Source organism: Ciconia boyciana, chromosome 12 (genome assembly GCF_034638445.1).
Source record: "Ciconia boyciana chromosome 12, ASM3463844v1, whole genome shotgun sequence".
Taxonomy (NCBI): Eukaryota; Metazoa; Chordata; class Aves; order Ciconiiformes; family Ciconiidae; genus Ciconia; species Ciconia boyciana.
Window position 1 is genome coordinate 16,084,158 of NC_132945.1, and position 18,948 is coordinate 16,103,105.

The window sequence follows — 18,948 nt, forward strand, 5'->3', positions numbered from 1 at the left end:
ATGGACACTTCTCCACATTGCACAGGCACAAACGGCCACCTCCCTTTACGCTGGGCTGGGGTGGTGTTGCAGCGGGGCACGTTCCACTGCTCTGCCAGGGGATTGCACAACTTCTGGCTCTGCTGGCCAACCCACATCTCAAAGGAGCTGAGAGGACTCATTGGTTCAGGTTTGTCCATTACTAAGCATTATCTCCCAATGCATTTATGAAGCCATCCTACCTCCAAATTCCAACCCAGAGAAGTCAGGAATGTTTGGAGGCTTTGAAAGAAATGTTGGACAGCAAAAATGAGAGGAAATCTCATGGGCCTAGAAGCTGTCCTTATTTTGCATGTCCTTCTTACAACTTTCTCATCCTTCATGATTGCAGCCATGAATCAATCTAGTATTAATTTTAATTAAACTCTGGCCAACTAAATGTGCCAAGAAGATTAAGGAGCGAAGCATAGGCTGTCATCCTGCTGGTGGCCATTCCCAGTGCAAAACTCACTTTAACAGAGCCATCTGGTAGACAGGAAGCTCTTTGCAGTGATACCACAAGGAAAAGACTCCTCTGACTTGTGTTCTTCACTATTACAGCAGTGTTTATGAATTTCCTATGGGTACTTGTGTCCTTCACTGTATGGTAAGCAATCCATAGATTGCTTTAATCATATGCATCATCACTGTCTTCCTGACATCCACTTTCTCACCCAGGGAAGTAAATGTTTGCAGGATCCCCATGGAGGAGGAGTTCGTCCTAGAGACGAAGTGGTCCTGGAAGGGAAGTTCTGCCTGTCAGCAAGTTATATATTGTACTGTGTAAAGCTGGACGTCACTTGCTTATGCCTCGTGGCTCACGTGGAGATTTGCCCACAGTCCCTCATCCTGACGTTTCACTGTGATGTGTTTTGTGCAGATAGGGATCTGTCCAAACACAAATTCTTCGACTGCTTTTTGGCACAGGTGAAGAACTGGTGCAAAGCCCGCTGTGCCCACACTCAGTCACTGGGTGAAAACTCTCCTCTGGCTGCAGCCCTGAGCCGCAGGCAGGGCAGAGGGAGCAGAGTGGCTGCAGAGCACGCTGCGCGGTGCCTGCGCACCGTGCCTTAAATGCCTGCAAAATCAGGTGGCTTTCTGACATGAAGCAAACCGGTTGCTTCCCTGCGTACAGCAGATGCGATGCCACAGTCCGTGACAGCTTTAGGTGTCAGCCGCAGCATGCTGGATTTGGGAACCAGCTGAGAGGATGGAGCAAGGGCAGTTCCACCCCTGGCCAGGGACACCAGCCTGTGGCAGAGCCAGTGCCTGAGCAGGGCAGCTCAGGGAGGCAGGATTTCCCCACCCAGTGTAATCGTTTTCCCCAGTGGAGCCGGGGAGCAGGCTTGACTCATCAGGCATGTGGAGATGGAGATCCCCAGAGACCTGGCAAAGGGAAAGAAAATGTGGCTCCCTTCATCTTGGCGTGAAAGTGATCCGGTTTTGCGGAGCAGATGGGCCCCTGGTTTTGCAGAAGGGACGTTAAGCAGCAGAAGTTCCTGAGCTGGCTCTGGTGGAGTATCCCCTAGGACTGTGCCCAGTGACTGAAGGGAGCAGCTTTTAAGCAACATGTGTAATGAGTGATGAAAATACAATTGTCAGCTCATTTGGGCATAATAGTATATTTAAACAGCCAGCCAAACCAAACCAGCCCATTTTATCAGGCCAAAGCTCACTCTATTCCGCTGTTAGCAGAGGAAAGGATGTTCCCCTGATGCAGCTGAGTTTTTAAACGTGCAGTGATGCTTCTTCTCTGCCAGTGCCTACAGTTCCGGTGTGCCATAGCGCTGCCTCCTCCATTGCGTATTTGGGCTGTTATGGCCCAAGGAAGGGAGCTGAGACCCCGTGTAGGGCCACACACAAGTTATTGCCATGGGGAACCAGTATCACTCTTCTTCCCGTGTCTTTATGTAAAACTGCATTTTGTGGGTGATCAAAATGCATTTAATAAGAAAACCAGAAGCATTAACAAATGGGTGTGGAAAACAGCAAAGCGTGTGAGGAAGGTGAAGAGCAAAGTAAAGCACACTCATAGCTGCTATGAGGCTGACCCAAACACGTACAGATCAAAATGCCAACTATTCCGGCAGCTCAACTTTTCTTATTCAGAGATTATGCTCTTCCAAGCCCGGAATGCAAAGGTAGCTTTCTCTTGTTCACTGTAATAGCTGTGGTAGCGGTGGCTGCATCCTCCTTTATTTTTGAGCCTTTATTGCAAGTGGATGACTGTGTTCCATAGACGCTGAAATCCAGAGGTGATGTAGGCTAGTGCTCTGTGCTTGGTTGCCCTCCTGACCAATATATTTTGTGAATGTTATTGTTGAGTGTGTTAGTCACAGGTATGGCTGTGCCACATCTGCAGCTATTATCAGTAGAAGAAAAGCCTACTTGTGCTGCTGGGTTATATAAAATAGAAAGAGCTTGAAACACATAGGGCAGTAGCACTGCCATTATCTTTTTAGCTTTATGCTTGTGTGAAGTAGAGATTTAAGATTGCACCTACATCAAAGGGCTGTAGGTATGAATTGAGGATAGTGGGTTGAACTTCAGATTGAATAACTTTTAAGTTACTGAATTTCTACTTGAAAAGCAACTAATAAAATAAATGAATGTAACTATGCATTGGCTGCGAAGTCTGAACTGTTTGAACAAAAAGCAGTCATTTAGCTCAATTTGGTAAGTGCATTAATAATAGAAGCCTAAATGCAGTGGGGCTTTTTTCTTTTTAACTAAACCTGGTTTCTATCCATCTGCAACTGGCATATGACAGCAATAATAACAATATAATAACATAATAATAATAATAATAATAATAGTAATAATATCCTTAATGAGTGTCATAGGCCTGCTAGATTTTACCACAAGTCACCCTAAAAGCCTTTTCTCTATCCTGCATCTTTGGGAGAAGAGATAATGTAATTTCTAATAATTCTAGACTAGAGACAGAAGTTCTTATTTCCAGTGAGCTCCAAAAGAAGAATTTTATTGAGGACAATGATGACTCTTAGAAATAGTAACTCCCATCTTCACAATGCTTTATCAGTGTTAATAAGGGCTTCCCCATACAAGAATAGCCAAATAGCTATCATAATATCAATTTTAATGGTGTGTTGAATTCTGAATACTTTTGCAATGAAAGCACTGTGTTCAGTGTTATAGTTATATTGTGGAGGTATTTTCTATGTACCAATTTCAGGATTGGGTCTATTAGTTTTATTCTGGAATGGAGTCAATCAAATAACTGGAAAATGCATGGTCTATTCTGAATATATGATATTTACTCTGCTCTAGTGTCCTCTGTACTTTGTCACTGTTCATCTGATGCATTTAGGTCTCAACTTGTCCTTTTACAGAAGGATAATGACAGGCTTCTCAAGACTGCCTACATTAGACTTCTCAGTCTAGGCTGATTGTGTCCCAAATTGAAGGATATTGATTAATTTTGACAGTGCCTGAAATACGTTCCTGCATTAGCAATGAACTACATAGCTGTCAAACTCGTGGTGCTGCAGCAACATATAGAAGGCTGTTCTTTAAGGATAAAGAGTGAGAACAAAACTCCATTCAGTGGTAACAACAGGTAATAGTAGTGTGGTACATGGGAAACGATGTAAGATGTTGATGGGCATGCACCAACGTCCTGGCAGCGCCGAAGGCAATGTGCTGTGCCCAGTGTACCTGCTGGCGCGAGCCTCAGGGGTCCCTCCCTTCTCTCCTTAGGATGGGTCTTCTAAAATCTCCAGAGCTCGCTCTATTGCATGCAATGTTTCACACGCTTGTGTAGTTCCCTCAAACAAAACAATCAGCCCTCTGAAGTTGTATGTATCCCCTTTTACTGCAAAGTGGCAGATTTCCACCTGATAAACTGACTAAACAAGTTTCAAACTCCTGGGCTTTACCTGTTCCTTTTCCCGCAAAAGACTGAAAACTGAAAGCTCTGCTCCATTTACTGACTGTCGAATCTGAAATGAAGATCTAAGAGACTGAGTACACTAAATGTCATGGTACTTCTTCTTATCAATGCACACCCAAAGCTACTCCTTCATCTCCACTTTAACCAGATTGTCTATAATAGTAAGTAGGATAAAATTTTCCTCCTTATTTACTAAAATAATGCTGGCAAGAAAACTGTATTTTGCACGATCACTTCTCAGTCTAAAACACTTGTAGGCTAAATATATTCTTCTAAGATACGTGCTTTGGGCATCTGTTTTCATGCTGCATTCTCTCTGCAAGCGGCAGAGAAGATGCCTGCCTTTGCCATCACTGTGTGCAGCGTGGGTAGATCTGAGAAGAGAATTCTGCCTGAAGATTTCTGTTGTCTTTTTGTTCAGTCGAAGGATATGGCTCTAATTTCTCCCATTTGTAAATTGCACACAAAATGCAGCCATATGCCTGGCTGGAAATCTCGGTTATACCTTCCAAGCTATTCTAAAAATACAACTTAGGCCCTGCGGTCCCGAAAAATTAAATCCAGTGCTCCAACATGCAGGGTAGCCTAAAAGAGTGTGCTTCTTCATAGCACACAGTTATCGCCCCTGCACTCATTAGAGAAGAGAATTGATATTCACGAAGGCTTAGTTGCCTTTAAAATTTTGCCCATTGTGTGTTTTATGAGGACACAGGAGCGAAGGTCCCTTCTATTAGCATTCTGAGAGGATTTTTGGAAAATGCAAGTAAGTTGTCTCCCCGCCAGACTTCGTGAAGGAAGAGACACCTTTCCACTCCTTCTGGGAAGCGTAGGCAATACCAGTTTTGTAATCAAAAAATACCGCCTGGTGGTTCAGCTTTATTTTTACAAGTGTCAGACTTACGCAAAGTTTAATGTCTCACCTTTACAGGTCAACAGTGCATATGATTCCAAAAAGCTCTCCAAGGCAACTCTTTTCAGTCTCGGAGGTCATGCTCAAATTAGCCATCACGCTGAGGCAGCGAGCCCCACCCAAGCAGTTTTGCTCTGTCAAAAATTCAGTATTTGTTTCTAGCATTGCATCTGGGCTCTTGTCTGTTAGATCAATCAAAATGTTCATTTGCTTCCAGTCATCTGAAGGAGGAAAGGTCAAGATACAGAGCCATTAAGTCCCTTTGTAGTTGCGAGCGGCAGAAAGGCTACATAAAGGAGAAAATGATTCTTCCAAGGATGACAAATAAGCACTATCTTGGATGCCTTGGCTCTGCCAGTCAGCCTCCGGATGAAGAGTCTGTCCCGTGGATATCCACATTTCCAGCACCCAGTACACAGGATGCAAATGCTTTTGTCTCTTATTTTCATTTATTGTGCAATCTCTCAATGCTGCAGCCCTTGTGAACAGGGGAAGCTGGGCATTCAAACCGCTGCTTCAGCCTGGTCAAAGGAAAGCTTGCATCACTCCTGGTGCAGACGTAGTTACGAGGGTGGCCTGGACATTTGAAGTCCACTCTCAAGATAACTTGGTATAGGAAAGACCCATGCTCAAAAGAGTGGGCCTCACCTTCTGATCCAGAAAAGCAGCCCAAAAAAAGCAAACAGACCATCCTTGGTTCTTCTTAGAATTGACAGGGCAGAAGCTGGTCCACTAAGGTCCCTGTGTCTGAAAATCTGAACAATAAAAAGCAAACTATCCTCACAGAGAACAGAAGTTCTCCCAGCTTTCTCTCTTCCCCAGCCTCTCAGCGCAACCTTAGACTTATCTGGGTTGGGTCACAGCCAGCTTGCCCTCATTCAAGCCCTGATCCTGGCAAGACAGTAGGTAAGCCGATCAACTGCTCCAGCCAGCTCCAGCAGCCGAGACCTGAAATAGAAACACACAGCTGAATGTTGGCTGTGCACTGGAAGATCTTGTGTCCTCGTGGAGGGAGGAGGAGGACACCTTGCTCAGAGATAATTTCATTGCTCTCTGGCCCCAGTGTGTTTTGGTCAGTGATAGCAAAAGTGCCTGATGTCCACGTGGACAGTGGGTTTCGCCTGTGGCAAGCAGGAAATTACTAAGTCAATGGGTTCAGTCCCTCAAGCTGTAGGTCCTTCTTTTAGAGGAAACCTGTTGAAAAGTTGAGGCTTGCCCATCCCCACTGCAGGCTGTGACTCTAACCTTATGTACCGAAGTCCAAAGATTTAAAAAAAAAAAGCTGTAGTCTCACAGTCACTAATCTGTGATGAAAGCTGCTTTTCAAAGAGGACTGATCTGACTTCTGTGAAATTAAGAGATGCTGTCCCTGATCTCAGGGCTGTGATGAAACCCTGAGATGTGTGATGAGATGGGCAGGAGCCGCACGAGACCACGTGTTGCATCATCAGGAGGGCAGGAGTTGCAGGTCTGGTTGAATCCGGAGGTCCCTCGCTCCAGCCCAGGCACCAGCAGCAAGTCCTGGGCATACACGGGCAGGCAGCTGAAAGCTTGTGCTTAATCATGGCTGGGCAAAACTCCTTGCTCCCTCCTAACACAATGGTCATGTTTCTAGCCCCTCTTCTCCTTTGGTCCCACCACTGTCCCTTGGAGGCACCTGGGCTCTCGGCATCATCCCCAGATGTGTTGAGGAGTGACTGCAGCACCCATGCTGGGGCTCACTGCGAGCACCCAGAAATAGCAGGGTGGTGAGACACAGACAGCTATGCTTGCTGAGGATTTACAAAAGGCACGTGCAACAGGAACAGCCTGTTCCTTTCTCATCTTTAATAAGGAGTGAAGGTAACCTGGCCCCTAGAATGAAATCCTGATTTTCAGTGAAAAAAATCACTGGGGCTTCTTATCACTTTAGGTATTTCAATCTGTCTGTAGTTTTTTGCACTAGTGCTCATACCTCAAACATTCCCAAGAGGCTTGTTCAATCTGATAAGGCTTTGTTCACAAGAAGCTACATATTTATTTACTGAAGGGAAGACAGCCAGAAGGGTTTCTGAGCAGATACATATGTGTGAACGGTTAAGCAGAGACTATTACGACAGCTTGTGTAACAGCACAACTGACGGACAGGTAACATTTAGTCAGCTGCCTGCTTGGGCAGTCGGGATGGGGAGCGCTTCACCCCAGCGCTTTCTGAGACATGGAAGTCACACAGGCTGTCCTGCCAGCGTTTAAGGGTCCCCCAAATTAATTCTCCTTTCATCTTTCCTCTTTACTGTTTGCAGTTCTGTTCTGTTCAGGGCATGTAAGTCTTTGTCCTTTCTAAGAAAACATGCAGAGATGGTGGGCAATCATGATGTAAAAGTGCACACCATGGAGATGGAAAAACCCCAAGCCTTCAATCTGACCTAAAGCCTGAAGTCACTGTTAATTCTTTGCAAAATTTACCACCCACAGAAGCATGAAGGGTTAAAGCCACCAATCAGGCAAAACCTTTTCTTGGTCATCGAGGCCACTGTATTCAAATGAAGTATCTATGGGATTTATATTTGTTACTCAGCTGGGGCAGCACATGAACAGCGTTTCATAAGATGCTGTTAAAGGATACGTTGGCTCCCTGCAGTGTGTATTGGATTCCACATCTTCAGAAACAATGTAAAATGAAAAAAAAAAAATTTTTGGAAAGTAAACTATTGCCTCCATATGCGAATGGAAAATAATTTAATTATGAAATGAAACGGCTGTACAGCACTGCCAAGAGGGCAAACAAATGAGAACTTAACCAAAAGGAGAAAATTGTCAGTCTTTCAGTGCATAACCATTTTGTTCTGAACAGCAGCAATTATGGAAATGTGCAGAAGACAGTTTCACTGATGATAAATCTGCAATATGTCAAGCAATATTTGAAGATTCATATTTAATTACTGTGACTGCACATATTAAACAGTGGAAAAAAGTTGTCAATGCTGTTTTTTAAAGTAGGGAAATAGATCCAATGCCAAAAGCAACACGGTTAACGTCGGTAACTAAAAGAGAGAGTTTCCCTCTAGGCTAAACTTTGTGATAAAGGAGAGGTGTCACTTATTATGCACTTTTGAACATGTCTGGCAAGGTTAAGAGGTAAATAGCCAGAATGATTATCGTCTGGGTTGGTAATGGTTTTCTCAGCCACATATTTACTCTGAGCATGTTCTTCGTGTTCCAGGTTGCTCAGAACTCTTGATCACAATTTGTTGGGGGTTTTTCCCCCCTCATTTTAAGGCAAAGAACTTCACAAAACTCGGTGCTCCACTAATGGCCAAGGCAGGACAGAGCTTCAATGAGTTCATATCGTAAAGTAAGCGCAACCCACCCCCCTAACTTTGTGGTGTTCGTTCACGCTGTGCTCGCAGCCCGTGCCTGTCGGGGAGTGGCGGGTCTCTGCCCTAGCGAGCAGCATGAGGTTGGGCACGAGGAAGCCCATCTGCCAAAGCGAAGCACGGGCTTGCAGGGTGTTTGGAGCTGCAGGTTGACCAGGGGGAACAAAACAAGGACAGCACGTGCTTTTTTTCAGTGTGCACAACCGAGATCAGTAGCGGCACGTATAACCCCTCCGTGCGAACAGAGAAGGACGTTTCCAGAAGCATCTTCTGGAACAAAATGTTACAGGGCATGTAACCCTTTTCCTGCAGTGTGCTGGCTGGCACGGGGAGCGCCCTCCATCCCCAAGCCTGCCTACAGCATCCAGCAGTCATGAGCCTGCAGTCCCCCAGGTACCCCACAAACCAGGGCTCAAGCGAGAGCACTGTGGTGTGTTGCTCCTGTTTACTCAGAGGTACAGATGCACTGAGCTTACTGAAGTTTTCCCCAGCAGCCGCTCTGCCCCGATGGTGCAGATTTTGGCTGCGGTGTTCATACGGTCATCCCACCCTGTTGCAATGAGAGCTGTATTCCTGTTATCCTAATGTACTGGCCCAGGTGACGTGGCTGTAAATGCTAGTCCTGATACTGCTGTGCTGGGGGGCCTTATGTGAAATTTTTTGCCTGAATTGCTCATCTGTAAAATAAGCACAGTATTTTTTTGTAAGGATTACCTTTGCAAGGTACTTTCAGATGTAATACTGAAAGGGCTATGTAAGAACCAAGTAATAAATAATATTAGACAATAATATTAGGCAATATCCCACTGTAAAATGCAGAAGAATTAATCATTGTGCCTGTAAACCCCACACTGAATTGCTCTCAAGGACACAGAATTTTGTAGGGTGTATGAATGGGAGCGGTTCCTTAAGAAGATGCTCTGTGAAGTGGATTGTGTGCCACACTCTGCTGCAGTTGTCATGGCAAGTATTCATATTTCCCATAGCAACAGAACCAGTAAATAACTGCATAAAAAGCTGCATTAAGTGACCAGGGCACAAGTTAATTCTCTCATCGGCATCCTTAACTTGAGCACTCTTCTGTAGATGAAACACTCCACTGAAAAGCCAGCTTTTCCTTCGGTTTGTGACTATGTTTCCTCTTCATAGTTTCATTATGATTCACCCACCGGTTGCTACGGTAGTGACACTATCTGCGCTGCGTGCACACTACTGCATGGTGTCTGAATTAACTGGAGGAGATGATGACAGGGCAGCAAACCCGCAGTGACTGCTGGTTTTGTAGCACTTTGTGCAAGTGCTGGCTAATGCAGGTCAACTGGAGTTCTTCAAGTGAAAGGACTGAAGCTCTACAGGAAACAATGCACTTTGAAAATTATTTTTGGAGTCTCTCTCTCTTGTTTTTCCTCAGTTGAAATTACTTGTTATTCTGCCAACTAGCACCGCCACCAGTGTTAAGGGCAGGCAGATGTATTAAATGGACAAGGGGAGGTTGAAAACTGGGGGGAACTAGGAGACGTCACTATAACAGCAATGATGCTCCAAAGCAGGACAGTCTTTCACTTTAATGAAAAGACATTTGTTGTAAGCCAGCATTTTCCTAAACAGTGGTTTGCTGAGAAGCCCTGGGCTCTGCTCTGCAGAACCATGTTGTTTGTATACTCTGCTGAATGCAAAATTGGGTACAAAGGTGGATGACGTCCGTGAGAAACACTGCAACTTGACAGAAGTCAGTCAGTGCAAATCAACTAGGAACAATTTTTGGGGGGGGAGGGGGGAGGTAGCAAACCAAAACCCTCCTCTGGCTGCCCACAAATGTGCTGGGAAGGTGCTGCTTGGCTCGCCACAGAAGATGGGTTCTCCCCTGGAGTAAGAAGGCAGAGGGGATTTCTTGATGTGGAGAGGACCAGCAGGATCTGCTGCTAAGACAGGGGTGCGATGGAGGGTCTTGGGGTCAGGATGAGAAGGGTACTTAACTGCCTGCATGGTCACCACCATATTGGGGCCAAAGAAAGAGACAAGCTGTCCGAAGAAACAAAATCCAATCCATTTCCCATAGGTCTTGCTTCTGCAAAATGTGTCCCGAGTTTCATGACGAGCATGTTCATTAGACAGCTTCTCTCTCCAGTCCCAGCCCCTCATTCACAAGCCCTGACCAAAACTGACCTTGATATTCCTGTTTAGATGAGGAAATTCCAACTGTCTTGCATATTCATTTTCCAAAGAATTCTGTGTCATTTCCAAAGACACACAAAAATGCGATCAGTCGCTTACAGCTGCATAATAGAAACTGATTTCACCGTGTCAGTCAGGGGTTTGTTTCCACTTATTAGGACTGACTTCTTGCAACACTGCTCGTAGATAAAATCTGTCATGTAATACTAGTTTCTAGCATCATAGTCAATTCATTGATGGTGTTCAGCACTTCCCCTGTGCCCAGAAAAACCATGTGCATTTCTGTGAGTAGAGAGTGCAGTAACATCCCACACAGTTCTGAATATTTTTTGACACATTTCAGTATCTTTTAGTGGTAAAACACAGAGATAAAGTCTTGCAGATTTGCGTTTTAACTTGCTTTTGTTTAGGTATGAGCACAGCGGCACAGCATCAGCAACATGCTGTCTGTCCTTCTCCCGGGGTAAAATCTCTGTTGAATATCAGGCCACTTGTTTTATGCATTCATGAATTTATTTAGAAGGTTTCTGTGCTTTTAAAAAAGGCAGAAGGAAAACAGTGGAAGTTACCCAAGAACCCCGTTGACTTTGGTGCTCTTGGGATCAAGGACACACGTTTTCTTTCTTGTGTATCCTAAAAGACCATTAAGGGAGGTGTTTGGAGAGCTGTGCTCTGGGGCCTGTGCTCCGGGCTCCTGTCCTTTTTAGTGTCTGGGTTACGTTGTCAGTGGTCCCTCGAGACAATCAGGCTGCTCAATTCTTCTAAAGAACCACTGGCACAGCTTATGCTTAAGAAGCCACCACTTGACTTTTATAATCTGGCTGACTGTCAAACTATGTCTGGCCTTTCCTTGGTGGTTAAGTACATACAACTGTTTGTGGTGAGTGAGTTTGCGTGGTATCAGATACATACACAGATATATACATATTGGTTTTTCAGTCTTTGCTAATCAGGGTGTGGTAGAAGGACTGTCAACCCTGTGGTCTTCTAAACGCAACGCCCTGTCTGCTTTCTACTGGGTCTTTCCACGCTCTTCAATAGTCTTGGTTTTAATGTCATCTTGTACAAGCTGCGGAGCTGGGAAAGGGCTGCACAGCGCCTTGCACTGGTCACTTTGCCTTGGAGAGGAAGATTTTACTTTCCTTACAAAGTAAAATCAGGCAATAGCTTCTCTCAGCACCCCGTTGCACGTGGTTTTGCAGAGGGAGGTCTCCCCATCAGCAAGGCTGCACAGGGGGCGAGTGGGGCCACAGGAACTGCAGTGCTTTGTGCCTGCAGGTCACAGCCATCCTAATGCCACTCTCTGTCCCAGTTACCCAGTTTCCGAAGGAGATTAGGATGTAGTTGGGAGCCCTCTGGCTGCAAACCAGTCCAGGCAGAGCAAAGGAGGTGAATGTCCGTAGCCGGGAGACAGACGGGAAGGTAGGGATGGAGGCAGCTCCTGTCCCAACACATGTCCTTTGTCACCCACATGTGCAACCTGGGGGTCTGGCCAGACCCTGGGTTATAGTAGGAAGATCAGGTGACAAGATCAGCTTTCTCTCTGCCACGTTTGGCCAGAAGCACATTGCTTCTTGTCTTGGAGTCAGACGTTGCTGCTCTAACGCATGATGTTGAAAACTCCATCAGATGACCCTGTTAACATCACATGTGCTCTGGGTAACAGCCAGGGAGGAGAAGTGGAAACTTTTCAGTGCAAGGAACAGTTGACCTGCAGAATTTCCCACTGCTATGTATGGGATCAAGTAACTAAGAATGGGCAAGTACCAGAGAGAAGCTTTAAAGTGTTACCACCTCGTACGAATAAAGCTTAACATCAGCAGAAGTATTAATAGGAAATATCCATGTTTGTCCATGTGGATTTAATGCGCTAATTAGTAACAACTGTGATTTACTAGGAAGGAAGCAGTCGCAGATGATGGATGGTAATTCTGCACTGACTTGCCCATTCTTCCTCTGTGCTTCATCCATGGGTGATACTACAGCTGTTGCCACTGCCTGGTGCTCCCGCTGCCCATTTGTGCTCTGACGGCTGAATTCAGGGGGATTTGGGCCTTTAACATAATTATTATTAAGTTTCTATTTTATGTCTCTGTTCATGAGGCCCCTCAGTAGCTGATTATACTAATCAGAGGTGATTATTGCCTGTGCCCACTTAACCCATATTTAAATGCAGCAGCCTGAATTTGTCTTCAGCACAGTCTCCAGAAGATATGAACCCAGCATCAAAGAAAATTAATTCATAAGTACATTATCCTGTGGGATCAAGCTAAAATGTGGTCAAAGAGCTTTAGAGTCAGTGTATGCTCTCACGGAAGGATATGCGCAGAAGAAGGTAGCCATGTTCTTGTTTGTGCAAGTGGTTTTTTCCCCACTTCTTTGAGTTAGGCAGAATAACAGATCACAAGAACACTTATCAGAGAATATTTTACTGCAGTTAAGAGAGAAAACTTTTTCCTTTATAAAAATAATAATTATTGTTGAAAGTATGATCAGCCACATTAAAAGTATTCTTTTACTCTTTTTCCTGGTCAGATCTCTGACTTGGGCACCTCTCAGTTTTGCAAATAAATACATTTATCTGGCCATACTATTACTCCAGAACAAGGAAATACAGGGCCTTAGATACACACAAAATTTGGATACCAATCTTACCTCTTCAAGAACCATCTTAAACCATTTTCTACAAAATAAGGTGCTGGATGATAGAAATGAAAATACTCCAGTTGGTTCTCAAAAGCTTAGGTGGAATTTTGTCCTAAATGGTGATTAACTCATTTATATTCCTAATCCTTTTAAGCAGTTGCATAAAGATTCAAAGTGGCGCTCAGAGATTCTGGGTAGGAGAGCAAGTAGCTCCTTCCAGCCCATAGGGATGCAAGATTTTATGCTAAGGGGGAAATCCTGTTCACACTGGAGTAAATGTGGTTTTTGCTCTGCCTTTAATGGAGTTTCCGTTCCTTTTTCTGAACTTAAATGAGAATGGGATTTTACCCATCTTCTCACATGATTGTGGTGCAAACCTGAATTTTATTTTTGAGTCTTTTTAAAGGGGGAAAATGAAGGTGAAACTATATAAGCCCAGAGAACAGATGCATCTCCAGAGGGAGAAGGACTCTAATAACTGTAGGGTGTTGCTTGAAGCAGAGGTGTGAGCTCTAAGCAAAAGTCCCTGCAGCGCGGCAGCAATGCCAGCAGTGCTCCGGAGTGCTGGAGAAGCTGCGGCACAGCCTGACTGCGGTTCTCTTACAGGTGGCAGAGTTGTGCCTGGTCAAAATGCACTTCCTTCTCCCCACCGCCGGCGTAGGGGGTGTTTGGGATGAGGAGAAGGTCATAATACCACAGAAAGGAAAATGCACTGCTATTTCCAGGATTTTTCGGTGAAACTTTAGAATTCACAAACATAAGGATAGATAAGGAATTGCAGGGACAGAGTTTCACATGGGCAAACTCTTGGACAGTGTATTTTTATGTTGCAAGTAAATGTGACTAAAATATTCCAGAAACTTCAACTATATTCTTTACGTTAAATCCAATAGTTATTTATTCATCTCCCAACTTTGATTTTGTTAGATAACCAATACCATAATTCAGAGGCAAGAATTTAATCCACAGAAAATTCTGTCCTCGGAGAAGATCAAAGTGAGTCCTGTGGTGTTAAGCACGCACCTACAGTACTTGATCCTGAAAAAAATTAAGTGCATGTTTCAATCAGCCTATCCCTTCTTACTGGTTCCCATGCATTACACTAAGCCTCTGCCTGAACATTTTCGGCGCCAGGATCAAGAACCTGTGAAGATCTCCACACTGCGAGCGCAAGAGGTCTGAAAATGTAGCAAGCAAACGCACGAGAACACCAGCAGGCTGTGACGGCAATGCCTGCTCGTTCCTCTGCATCTACCAGTGCTACAGTAAAAGACTGAAAGTCTCTTGGGTGATATAAATATGCAAGATAAGTGCGTACACTCAAACAAAAAGGTGAAATGGCCCTGTTTATCAGGCACAATTAAAATGAATAGAGGATGACTAATAAAGAGGCAGTTTAAAATCTTTACATGACACAGTGTCAAGGCAACAGTGTTGTGCAATAGCACCGACACAATTAACACCGTGTCCCTGCCTTGGGCAGCACCAGGAACGGGACTCCCCGCCAGCCTCACCCGCACACTCCCATGGCGGGCGCTGGCTGGGCTCCACCGCTTCAGCTCTCCGCTCGCTGCCACATCCCAGAGTCACAGGGAATGCTACACAGAACCAGCCTCTTCAGATCAAGGCAAGGGTATTTTTTCCACTTTGTTGTCTCTATTCTTCTTTTTCCTTTTGGTTGGCATTATCCCAAGCCTCACGGTTACTGCTGCGTGAAAAGTGAGAACATCATGTCGAATTTCTGGGCACACTCTGGAGTGAGACAAGGCTGAGGTGCCTGATCCTGTACTGGAGCTGGTTCTCGACTTAGCACTGCGCAATGCAAACATTTCCTGGCTATGAATTTTTGCAGTATGTAATTTAAAGGCTAGTTTGGACAACCCTTTGCTCCGGATGAAAGATTGTGCATGGGAGTGTGATCTTGCAAAATACATCCCAAGCTATCCCTCTGTTTCTTCGTTTAATTATGTTACTCCCTCAGAGTGTCTGCCAGGCTGCAGGATTCGCCAGTGCAGCAGGGACAGGCTTTTTTATATATTCTTTGCTGTTCTTATTGTCTGGACAAAACCAGGTTTCTCTTGGTTTTATTGCTGCTGGCATGTCTTTGCAACACAGCATTGTTAAAAACCAATAATATAAACAAATCTGAGGCTATGCCAACCATGGCAGAGTACAGCCAAAGCTGCCCAACACCGCAGCTTGCTGAGCAATGTGTGAATTTTGTCGTGTCAGAAATGTCTGTTTCTCCATTCTTTTTTAACCTGAGAAGGATCTTAGTGAAGAGTATGTTCTTCTAAATGGGATAATTAAAGTCATCGACATGAAAACTCTTTCAGCATTGCTATAGGAAGAGCAGCCCCTGCGTTCGCCCAGCCTGCTGTCTCTACCTGCCAGGGGCTGCAGGGGAGTTGGTTGAAACACTTCAAATAAAACGTGATTTGTGGTCAGAAAATCATGTTACTGCAATTAATGTGTAAAGTGGTATTTCTGAGTGTTTTGCTTCATTAGAAGAGAGCCTTTATGCTGTTTGCTGTGCCTGCCAGGCTCGCGGGATGGGGGGTGGCCCTGGAAGCGTCCCAGGTGCAGACCTGGCCAGGCAGTGCCAGCACACGCGGCCGGCTGCCAGCACAACCCAGGGCAATGGCTGTGGCACTTCCCACTTCCAGGGGAAACCTGCCCCAGCCCCAGCCCCAGCCCAGCCCAGCCCCTCTGGAGCCACATCCTGCCTGCGCTGCCCACAGCATCCATCCAAGGGTGCTTAATCTTACGTGCCTCAGCTGCAGAGTGCAGTATTCTCTTTATTCCTGATCTAATTCCCCAAATGCGTAGCTGCATGCCCACATATGTGGGCGATGGCATCCTCTCAGTGACCGTCACTCAGGTGACAGGGCTGCACTGCAGGCTGCAGAGACACCTTTCACTCAATTTGAAAAGGAGAGAAATGCCACATTCGATGCCTATTTGTACCTTGCCCGAGAGAGGGCAAGAAGGATTTTTCCCACATGAACGAGGGAAGGGTTGCTGTGTTTCACCTGACGAGGCTGCGTGCCTCAAAAACCCGCTCTCAGTGGGAAAATGAGATTGCCCACTTGTGGCAGTCAGCCCAACCACGCTATTTGCTTTGTCTCTGATAAGAAGGAAAATAAGAAATATTAACAGTGTGCAGAGGTGCCCTTTCTCTTGTCTTCATAATAGCCGATGTTCCTCAGGATTATTGCTGTAACAATGTCACTTCCCTTTCCTCGGTGGCATCAGGTTTATATTAAAAGCCTCATAGCACAGCCTTTTGTCTGCTGTCCCCCTTTTGGTTCTGCTTTTTGTCCCCTGTGCTGTGCTTTGAGGCACTGGCATGTGCGGGGGACAGGGCCACGCAGGCAGGCTGCCCACCTGCCCCCTTCCTCTGGGAGCGTGAGGGCTGGGAGAGGAACAGGAATTTTGGCTGAGCAAAAAAAGCCAGGGGTCAGGTATGGCAGCTGTGGGAAAGGGCTGCTGGGCAGGAACGTGCTTCCAGAAGGAGCAGATCTCCCAGCATTGCACAGGTTGAGGAGCAGCTTTCCAAGAGGAGTTGAAGGGGGAAGAAAAAAACACCACCACCCCCCAAAATCTAACTTGTGCGCTCAGAGAGAGTGCGCTCAGTTTTGGAAGGGGATTACATGATGCAGCTGCTTGCAGCACCCTGGGGCCTGGGTCAGGGACCCAAGCGGTGTCCCCAGCCCCTCGTTGCCCCAGGTCACCCCAGCTGTGGCATAAACGCGCGTTTCCCGCTGCAGCCCCCCGGCAGTACCGTGCGAAGGGAAAGGAGGAGGCTGTAGACCAGTCTTGATGCCACAGCTTCTGGTATCTACTGCTTCCAGAAACAAGAGAAGGGTAAATCAAATCCCCGGCAACCAGCATTACCTAATGGAACAAGTGAGAAGCGGCCCCACCTCCGGCTCTCCGGAGCTACCGCGGCCGGGCCGGCGGGACCCGCTGCCTCCTGCCGCCGGCTCCGGCTCCTCGCCCGGAGCGTCGTCGCGGGAAGGGGGGAAGGAGCGACCCGCTGTCCCGGGAGAGGAGGGAAAATAATTACGGTAGAGAAAGGGAAGGGAAAAAAAGTCGCATGAGGAAGGAAGCAGCAAATGTTAAATCGGTGACTCATGGTACGGGATGACTAATGCCGTCAAAGCGCCGCTCCCGTCGCGCACGGAATCGGTGCCGAGCGCCTCGCGGAGAAAGCGGCGGGGCTGCGGGACCCGGCAGGGGCAGCCCGGGCCAGGGGCGGCGGGCGCGCCGGGACCGCTGCCGCCCGCGCCGGCTGGGCATTCCGGGCCGTGCCCCGCCGCCCTCCGCAGAGCGCCCGGCGAAGAGCGCGGCGGGGAGGAACGGCCGGTGCCGGCCGGGCTCCGCGGCCGAGTCCAGCCCCGCGGCTCCGCCGCCGCTGCCGCAGCCGGTGCCGCTGCCGGTGCCGCTGCCGGTGCCGCTGCCGGTGCCCGCGGGGCGACGGCGCTGACCTGCTTCCCGCCGGCCGCTCCCGCCCCGCCGGCCCGGCCCCGGGCCCCGCGCCGCCCGCGCGCGCTCTGCCCGCCCTCCGCCCGCCGTCTGCCCGCGCGCTCCCCCGCTCCGCCGGGGCGCGCGCCGCGCGGGAGGGGCGCGAGGCGGGCGGGCGGGCCCGCGCGGCGCGCGCGGCGGGGTGCCGCCGGCCGGCGGCTGCCGGTGGCAGCGGGGAGAGGAGGAGGAGCGCGCCTGTGCAGTGCCGGGAGGACGGGCTGAGCCCGCCGCCGCGTTACACAACCGGCCGCCGCGACAGGCGAGTTTCACAAGTCCCGCCGCAGCTCGCCGGCAGCCCGCACCCACCTTGCGCCCGGCCCGCCGCCGCGCCGGCCCTGCCCCTTGCCCGGCCCGCGCCCATGCCATGTCTCCGCCGGGCACCGGGACCCCGGGGCGGGCGGTAACCCCTGGCGCCGGCGGGGCACGGCGCCGGGGCCGGGCATGGCACTGAGAGCGGCTCCGGGACGCGCATCCTCCTAGGCGGTACGTATCCACCCCCCGCCCCGACCCCCGTGCCCTGCGGCGGGGCCACGGGTGCCGCGGACGCTGGCAGGGCGTGGGGGTGCGGGAGGGGGTCCCCTCGCCGGCAGCCGGCGGCGAGCGGCGGGCCGGGCTGCGCTGTGCCCCGGGAAGAGCCCCCGCCGCACGGCCGGGTGCGCGGCTCCCGCCGCTTCGCCCTGCCCTCGCCTGACGCTGCCGGGACGGTCCCGGTCGCGTTTTGGAGAGGCAGGTTCCCAGCCGCCCCGTCAGCCCCCCAGAAAAATCTGATTTCTGCCCCCCAGAAAAATCCGCGTGTCGGCAGGACGGGCGCGGGAGTGCAGCGCGGGCTGCTCGGGGGGTCCCGTGGTGGCGGCGAGGCCGGGAGGGGTCCCGGGCGCTGCAGCCGCAGCTCCCGGGCGGGGATGCCGGAGCCGGCGGAATCCCGACGGGCGGGCACCGCCTTCCCCCCGGCCCCGCCGGTGCCCGCGGACCCCGGGCTGCGGACCGGCCCGGGAATAGCCACGGGGACCGGGCGCAGCGGAGAGCTGCCGGGTGTCTGGGTGGGAGGAAACCGATTTCCTGGAGGCTGAAACGGGCCTGATGGCAGTTTTCTCGTTCTGTCTCGAAGTTCTGTCGTTCTGGGAATGCGTTTGTCTGAAAGCCCGGTGGGGGAAAACCTCCGAACTGAGTCTTGCGCCTAAATATAGCATCTAAACTCCAGGTTGAAAAGTTACTCCTCCCAGCAGGGTTATTGTGTCATTTGGTTTTACAGACTGTTTACATTAGAAGCGGGGAATTACGGAGGCTTTGGAAGTCCCTCGTAGGTGGACTTTCAGCCGTGGGTTTGCGAATGGTAACTCCAAGCCTTGGTCCTTAATGGCAGAAATCGCCAACTGATTGCGGCGGGTAGCTTGCACTGGAAA

General features: G+C 48.7%; 1 protein-coding gene across 2 annotated transcripts in view; it reads left to right on the plus strand.

The window, feature by feature from the left end:
* The first annotated feature begins 17,664 nt into the window (after positions 1–17,664).
* The window catches only part of PASD1 (PAS domain containing repressor 1), a 56,077-nt gene continuing 54,793 nt past the window's right edge, over positions 17,665–18,948 (plus strand). For both annotated transcript variants that reach the window (XM_072876980.1, XM_072876982.1), the window contains exon 1: positions 17,665–18,028. The gene's annotated coding sequence lies outside the window, so the exon portion shown is untranslated. The remainder of the gene's footprint in view (positions 18,029–18,948) is intronic.